This window comes from Choloepus didactylus, chromosome 1 (assembly GCF_015220235.1).
Source record: "Choloepus didactylus isolate mChoDid1 chromosome 1, mChoDid1.pri, whole genome shotgun sequence".
Lineage (NCBI taxonomy): Eukaryota > Metazoa > Chordata > Mammalia > Pilosa > Megalonychidae > Choloepus > Choloepus didactylus.
In genome coordinates, this window is record NC_051307.1 from 121,623,519 (window position 1) to 121,632,707 (window position 9,189).

Here is a 9,189-nt window from a genome sequence, read left to right on the forward strand (position 1 = left end):
TCTCTTATAAAGGACTCCAGGAATAGGATTCAGAGCAAACCTGATCGAGGTGGGACATACGTTAACTGAAGTAACCTTTTCAAAGGATCCTACTTACAATGGGTTCATATCCTCAGGAATGGATTAAATTTAAGAACATGTTTTTCTGGGGTACATACAGCTTCAAACCACCACATTGACCCTTGGTTTCTTTATCTATAACATTAAGAATTTGCTCTAGAGGTTGCTATTTTCTAGAGAATATCTGTAGAGTCCTAAGGGGCAAAAATCCTCAGGGGGTTGAGGAAAAGGCAAGGTGAAAAGGAACTGGATGATCCATCTTCTTGGACATGTGCTGATTGTGAGAGCACAGCACAAACGTGGTAGACAGTGAAAAGGGATGAGCAGCCCATTTTTCCTTGATGCCTTCACCTCTATACCTCTGGGTACTGGAGAAATCCAGGCTTATCCTGTTTATTCTACTGCCCAGATTGAGGTCTTCATCTCCCTGGAGAAGTGCCTCTTCTCTCCCCTGCCGCAGTGGGCTACCTTATAGGAGGTAAGAACAGAGAAGCGGGAGGTGCTTCACTAAGAGGGGCCTAAACTGATTTCTGTGTGGGCTACAGAGCGAAAGTGTTGTGTATGTGTACTTATGCTTCTGTGCATGCATGTGTAGGTGGGGTTGTTGTTGGAGGGTGATTTACAACATGGGCACATACCTCAGCTCCTAGAAAACTAAGCAGACACTTGGTTTGCATTTGTCTAAAATGAATAAAACTCATAGCAGATTCTACCTATCCTTTCTCCTCCTCTTTTCCCTCTTCTTTCTTTTCTTGACTTGTGGCAACTTGCCTTGCCCAACTCACACACCCTGTCTCTCCTCCTTGCTCCAGCTCTGCATTGGCTCTTTTATAAGGGACATTTTATTCTGATGTTTACATAGAAATGTTAGTGCTACAAAATCTGGCGTGATTGAAGAGGCCTCAGAGCAAGGGAGAGAGACTGAGACCTCTGCTTGAAGCAGAGTTGGGGAGTGTCCAACCGTAGTGGCAGCAATGCAAGGAAGCCAACTAAGGTAAACTTTATTTTTTTGCAGTTCGTAAATCCTCCCCGTGAAACTGATATAATAGATGCTGTATATGAACTCTGCTGAATTCTCCCCTCTGGAATCTTCAGGGCGCCCAACATAACCCTCACCCTTCATGCTGGGGAGGGCAGAGAGGCCTCCCGCTGTGTGCTCCATCACAACTTTCCACTGGATCTGGGTTTGGGCTGCTTGGCTTGAATGAAGGATTGTTCAGCTGTAGCCAGTGCCCAGCAGAGCTGCCAGTTCCAACACTTAAAAAATACAGTACTGCTTTTAAAGTAGAGTAGAAGGGCATTGAGGCAAGGATGCAGGGGTTCCTTGTCAAATACACAGCCATCTGGCCTGGCTCTCCTTGGAGGGGCTGGGTTGAGGCTTTGCAACTGCAGAGAACTAGTCCTTCAACCTCTACCATCAAAAACGGGCAAGGAGGCCCTCTCTGGGTCTGTGCTCTCAGACAGACCATGGATTGGGCAGATTCAAAATGATAGTTTCTCTCCCATTAGCTCACTCTCAGAGTTGGTATTTACAGATTAACTAATACCTAGATGAATGCTATAGATGGTATACACTCCAAGTTAAGTGCTCTGAAAGAGATATTATCTCTGAGATTGCAGTATTTTTCCACACTTTAAGAATCAGTATAGATGTTATACACATAACTCTCATTACTGAGATGAATTGTCATTATGCAGTTAAAAATACATATTTTAATTATTGGAAAGAAATATATCAGTGAACCATTATTGTAATATTTTCCACGTGGAGTCAAGTAGGAAAACTTAAAGAGTTAGTCTTTTTTGTGCTTGCAATGAAATCATTTCATTGTTTGCTGTGGCAGAAACATTTTTATACAAAGCTGAGTGATTTGACCATTACTGTATAAAACCGTTGAAAGGAAGCCAAAGTGCTGCTATTGGTCAGCTTCAAAATTCCACGAGAGTACTTGGATACAAAGAAAATGGAGATTCCCTAAAAAAGAACTGGGTTTGTTTTGCAGGTGATGGGTAGAGGGTAGAATGGGATGATCTCTGACTATGTTCTGGTTTGGAGAATTCATTTTTTGTTATAAAACAAAACAAAGCAAAAACCTGTCTCTTTTCACATACTTGTGAAATGCTGGAGGGGTGGGGCAGCGAGTCCTCACAAACCCAGAACCTACCTTTTTTAGCCCTTCTGATAACGTCTGTCCTTGAAGCCAACTGATTTAAGGGATAGGAATGTTTCTTTTGCCAGTCTTCAGAGCAAAAGAAATATAGTACAGAAACAATAATCAGATTGACTTTCCAGATGAACCCCAGTGGGGATAGAAGAATATTCCTGTGAGAGCATACCATGAACTGATCTCTTATAAAGGCAAGATTTTAAATGACCTCAAGTACACCTCATTGAAAAGGAGGTGCATTTTCCCATTGCTCTAAGCGTTCTGTAGAGCAGGAAGATCTGGAGGATAACAATCAACGCATCTGCAAAGGAAATGAGCCCCAAATCTCCTTATTTGGTGTTTTAATCAAAAAGACCACCTGATAAGCAAGTTTTTTTCCAGCACTTTTACAAGATAAAGCCGTGCTGCTATGGGGAATGAATCAGAGGCATTACATTTACCAAGAAAATAGCTAATTGAAGGATGTGATTTACCTTTCTCTCATTTTATCACATGAGAAAGGGCAATGATTATGTGTAAGATCTGATTCGTATTGCCTTATTGATCGTGCCTGAACGCTGACCATGTTTATACCAAAGAAACAGTGCTATGTTCCACATTCTCAAAATGAGTATGCCAGAATTACTTAATCAAATCTATAGAAGGAAGTCCAGAGCTGAACAATGCACTAGCTGGTGTGTTTTGACTTCACTGTCTCCATGGCAACATGCAAGAACAAATTAAGAAAAATATGAACGATTTGTCATAAGGGTAGAATTTGCCAAATCTTATTTAGTCTGATTAGTTTTAAAATTAATGATATTTTAGATGGTTAAAATGTTTTCACAGGAATTCTCATGCAAAAAAAAAAAAAAAAAAGGATTGCATTTCCTGACTTTGGTGTAATTGAATGTCCATATTTTTAGGCTAAACTATTGTAGAGTGAGAACTATTAACTTGCATAAATTATAGTGATAAGCATTTTAACAAAGTCTGTTGGGTAAGAAGCCAAAGCAACTGTTTAAAAGGTGAAAATTTTAGGCCAGCTGGTTATTTGACATCATGTGGACCCCATTTCTTTAAAATACAGCAATATATTTTTAATTAAATTTTTTTATATTTTATGCAAATTATGCTAGTATGCACAGGCTCTGTACTCAGGAAATGAACTGGAGTACAAACAGCAAAGCCACTGAAATCAAGGGGGCATTAAAAGTGACACTCAGGACTACTGAAGTCCAAGACTTTCTCAGTTCACGTTTAATCTGGAGTATCTGGAAACTGTTTTCTTCTGCCAAAGGCCAAAGTGAGGTACATAACCCTTCCCACTGCCACAGCTTAAAGAAATGAGCACGAGGCTACAGAATAACTCAAGACCAAAGCTGTTCTTGGAGCCAAAAATCCAATCAGTGGTAGGAATTGTATGGTGTGTGTGCTGCAGGCACAGGGAATCTTCTTTGGCTCTGTAAGATTACTAACAGGGTTAGCTCGAGTTATGGAAAAGAGGCTGATGAAGAGTCAAAAAAAAAAAAAGAAAAAAAGAAAAAGGAAAACCTGAGCCCACGGGAGCAGAGCCCTCTCTGCAATAAGTATTAAATGACCTAATACAAGGAAGCAAATGTTCCTGCACCAACCAGTGTGGGATCCTGAAAAAGGGACCAAGGGACAATGCAGGACCATCATTAGGAAAATTCCCTTAGACTTTTTCACAGTTCCTCACTGAGGAAAGCTGGACACCTTGCTGAAGAAACTTGCTATACGTTTTATTGTGAACACACGCAGTAGGGGAAACTAATTCCATCTTGTCATTTACAACATCAACAGTTTGAGTGGAGTTTAGAAATATAAACAAGTAATTCAAGATAGAAAAGAAGAGATATAAAATCAAGATAATAAAATCAATTATTGATTCTCACTTTTGTATAAATTAGCAGGCTTTTTTGGACTTCAGAAAATGCTTTTAAAAGTCACTGTGTTAAACCTAAAAGCTAAAAACTGTTTCCAGAGGAAAATACAGAAAACTTGGAATTGGCCAAGATTTCTTATACACAACACGGAAAGCATTAACCATAAATATTTAATAAATAGGACTTCATCAAAATTAAAGACTTCTGCTCATCAAAAGACACTGTTAAAAAGATGAAAAGGCAAGCCACAGACTGGGAGAAAATAGTTAAATATGTAAGTTTGACAGAATAGGTAAAGAACTCTTCCAACTCAACAATAAAAACACAACCCAAATTAAAAAGTGGGCAAAAGACTTGAACAAACACATCACAAAGGAAGATATATGAATGGCCAAAAAGGACATGAAAAGGTGCTTAACATCATTAATGATCAAGAATATGTTAATTAAAATAGCAATGAGGTAACATTTCATACCCATTTGAATGGCTAAATTTACAAAGACTCACCTTAGCAAGTGTTGAAGATGTGGAGCAACTGGGACTCTCATATACTGCTGGCAGAAATGCAAAATGATATAACCACTCCAGAGATGCTCTAAAAATTTCTTGTAAAGCTAGGCATATACCTGCCCTATGACCTAGCAATTCCACTCCTAGGTATTTACCCAAGAAAAAAGAAAAATGAAAAGATTTCTATAAGAATGATTATAGCAGCTTGGCAAAACAACTGCGGTATATCTACTTAACGGAAAGCATTCAGCAATAAAAAGAGACAACCTATTGGTATGTGCAATAATGTGGGTCAGCGTGAAAAACCTTATGCTGAGTAAGAGAAGCCCTACACCAAAGAGGGCATACTCTATGTTGTATTTATGTAAGGTTCTAGAACAGGCGATACTAATATATGGTCCAGAAAAATCGTAACAGTGATTCCTATGGTGGGTGGGGGTGGGCATCGACTAGGAAGGAGCTTGAGGGAGTTTTCTGGCATGATGAAAATGTTCTACATCTTGACAGGGGCTTGGGTTACATGGATATATGATTTGTCAAAATTTATCAAATGTACACTTAAGACTGTGCATCTTGCTGTATGTAAATTTTACCTAAAAATATGAAAACAAATGTCGAACTCTAGTTAGTGCCATGCATATTGATGTTGAAGTGTTTAGGAATAAAGTGTACTTGTATCAGCAACTTACTTGAAATAGATAAAAAAAATGAGATGTATTGATGGGATGGATAGAAGAATAGATAAGTGGTCAAGCAAATTAACAAAATGTTACTTGTAGAATTTAGGGGCAGGGTATATAGTGGTTCATTGTACAGTACTTTCATTTTTTCTGTATGTTTGAAAAAAAAGTTAGAACAAAATAAAGTTAAATATACACCTACTTTATGGTCCAGCAATTCTACTACCAGGTATTCACCCAAGAAAAATGAACCCATGTCCACACAGAGAGTTGTGCAAGGATGTTTATAGCAGCATGATTCACAATAGTTCCAAACTGAAAACATCCCAGGAGGTGGGATGGAAATCATGCTATTGTCATATGCAGGAATACTTACTCAGCAATAAAAAGGAATAAGCCCCTGACACATGCAACAAGATGTCTAAATCCCAATAACTGGATGTTGAGCAAAAGAAGTCAGAAACAAACTTCAGGAACAGGCAAAAGTTCAGGAACTATTCAATTAAAGCTAATTTAAATGTATGCTTAAAATCTGTCTACTTCTGCATGTCAGTGTTACCTAAGGAGAAAAGAGGGCTGGGAAAGGAATATCCTAAATTGGTAATCAGAACTGTCTTTTTCCTATGTGACTACTGATGACAAATTAGAGGCAGTAGAGAACCATGAATAGGAGGAGGCAAAGACAGACTTTGTGGCTGGAATCCAATTCTAATTAGTAGTACAGGCCTATTCTGGGAGATGGCTTGAGATAGCCTCCACACCCTGACCTTGAAATCACTCTTAATAGTCCAAGGTTGTGTAAGAGGAGAGACAATAGTATCTAGTCAATTTGTGGACAGTAGCTCAGCCCCAAGTTAAAATGCACAGGATATTGGCCTCCCTGATACATTTTTCTTTGTTTCAGGAAATGCACAGATTAAGTTCCAGTAGGGAAACTAAATGTCAGAACTGTAGGATTGCAATCGTTGCCCCTGACTCATAGAAGAGTCCCCCAGGCCCTCTCATGGAATCTATTTTATGCTCAAGGCAACCAGATTGGGCTAGCTGCTTTGTTTCCTAGCCCTTGGCAGGTTTGAAGCAGCAAATTAGAAGTGGGGAGGAGGCAGTGAAATAGCCAGAGGCCGTCACTCAGCTAGCAAGTGACAGCTCACAGCAGACAGAAAGGATGAAATAGAAAAAGCCAACCTATATACTTAAGAGCACAACAGTGAGCCTGGGGACTCCCACAGCTCAATTTATTAAATCGCTCCTCAGTGCACTTCTGTGTTTTACAGACCAGTCCAATACTTAATGTCTTAAAACAAAAGAACCTGGAATTTAATGGCATCCATTATACATTGTCTAAGAAGTCAGAGAATTGTAAGGTTTTCCCAAGATTTTAATGCAATACAATTAGAATAATATTTAAGCCTTTTAAAATTAGAGAGATAAACTTTAATTACGTAAAAAAAAGGCTTCTGTATAATGCTTATTACTTGATGATGTTGAATAATATATATGTATTATTTTACCTTTTAAATTTCTAGTGAAGTTTGACCCATCAAAATTATACATCGTTAAATGATAACACTTTGGAAAAGAAAAATAATGGTAACATCCACCTACTACCAAGATGGTTTCTTTAATTTTATACAGTATTCCGAAAGTCTGTGAAATGTCATCCCTATTGTTCTAATAGCGTTTTATATATTAAGACATGTCATGGATATCCTTTCTTCTGAATGTCAATCATTATATCAGATCAGACCTTGAATTTTTAGCAGTTTAATGAAAATGAGAACTCATTCTGTGAATTTTATACCCAGTGGTGTGGTGAAACCAATACCTACTGACTCATGAGAGCTGATGGTACAACTCTTCCCAACTCAAGTTCAGTGACTTCACTTTGTTAGCTTGGAAACAGCCCAGGTGAGAGTATTTATGCCATGAGAATCAATTAACATCATCAATTAGGTTTTTTTCTTTTCCCTTTAGAGACCTGGTTGTTAAACATTTATCAGAACACCACTGGTTGCATTGGATTTTTAAAATGTATTGGATGGTCTTAGATTCAATTGCCACCACCTATGGCTCTTCTTGTAACAAGAAATGTGGATTGTTACAGGCTGGTCAGTCCTCAGCAAAATTGGCAAGATCAGAAAGCTTGTTTTGTCACTTACATTTTATAGGTTTACATATAATCCAATTTAATTATTAAATTGTTGAAGCAGTGATGACAAAATAGATGGGAAAAATGCTGAGTGAAAAAGAAAAAGTTTATAGGGTCAGTCAGTACTGTTAGAAAATATGATTCTAATGATACTTGCTTCCACGGAATTGTATGTTTTTGTCAGACCGTTATAGGTCTTGGAAAAAATAGACAAGTTACCCAAACAAACTGTGCTGTGGGCTTTATATTTAGAATAGTAATGGATCACAATTCTCCACAGAGGCAGGTATTTTATCAGGGAAGGCATAGCCTCTTTCACTACGTGGATATTTGATGTTCTTGGGATCAGCAAGTCACTTAAACCACTCACTCTACCCGTGAGTAACATTTGTGACTTCAGAGGATTCCTAAATTTCATTGCTTGTGTAAATCCAACCTGATGAGATTTACAGTCTATTTGGGATTTGAACTTTGACATGTGCTGGGCTGTAAGCACCTGTGTATTTTTGACCATGTTTTTTGGCTTTGTAACAACCATGAACTCTTGAATGGGGCCAGAGCCGTCACTATAAGAAAAATTTGTTAAATTTTTTCTTTCTTCTTTAAAGCTAGGAGAGGACTAGTTACATGCTTTCAATGAGATGGATCAACTATTCACCCCAGTCTCATTTTTTATGCACAAAAGCAACAGAGAATTTCAGAGAAAAAATATCTATTTATCTAATAGATTCCTCTACCTAATGTAGTCTGTTCATCAAATTCTCTGAATAATTCTATCCAGAAACTTGAATTCATGAATATTTATCAAATACCCATTATGTGCAAAGCACTCTGTCAGTCATTACAGGATTGTAAAAGGATGACCAAAATATGGATCCCTCCTTCAAGTCATTTAAATAATAGTGAAGAGGCTTTGCCCTGGTGTCAAAATGGCAGGTCGCCCTGCTGTTGCATCAGGCCGGTGGCTGGATGGTATTCGAAAATGGTATTACAATGCTGCAGGGTTCAATAAACTGGGGTTAGTGAGAGATGATACAATAGCTGAGAATAAAGATGTAAAAGAGGCCATAAGAAGGCTTCCTGAGAACCTTTATAATGACAGAGTGTTTCGCATTAAGAGAGCACTGGACCTGAGCATGAAACAGCAGATCTTGCCTAATGAGCAGTGAACAAAATATGATGAGGATAAATTGTATCTTGAACCCTATCTGAAAGAAGTTATTCAGGAAAGAAAAGAGAGAGAAGAATGGGCAAAGAAATAATCATGTAATTGAAATGTGGGTGCAGCTGTCCCCAAAGTATTTTTATGAAGTTGGTAAAACCTAAAATGTACAATTTAAGAACTATTTGGGCTACAAATATGTTACTTTAAACAAATACCAATGGTAATAATTGTTGGAGTTTTTGAATTTAAACTTTATAAAAATCTTTACTGATTTCACTTATTTGTCATAACTCTTTCCAAACTTCTAAGCTAACGTTTAGTTAGTGTTTAATTGCTTCCTGGGGCTGAGAGAGAACAATTTAGTCAGTTCTCACTTGTTGGATAACCTCAGTTTACTAAAGGATATAATGTTATACCAAGTAGAACAGTCACCTTTATATTGCCTTTGTAGGTTAGTAAGATGCTTGGAAGCCAGCCCCATAAGGGCCTAACTTGCAGGTATGAAATGGAGCAAGAAGGAAGTGCCAGTACTTGATCTCAACTGAAATAAATAAAGCAGACTGGTTTTCTT

General features: G+C 38.0%; 1 pseudogene; it reads left to right on the forward strand.

Moving 5' to 3' along the window:
- The first annotated feature begins 8,382 nt into the window (after positions 1–8,382).
- On the forward strand, positions 8,383–8,788 carry LOC119527203 (annotated as a pseudogene).
- The last annotated feature ends 401 nt before the right edge of the window (positions 8,789–9,189 follow it).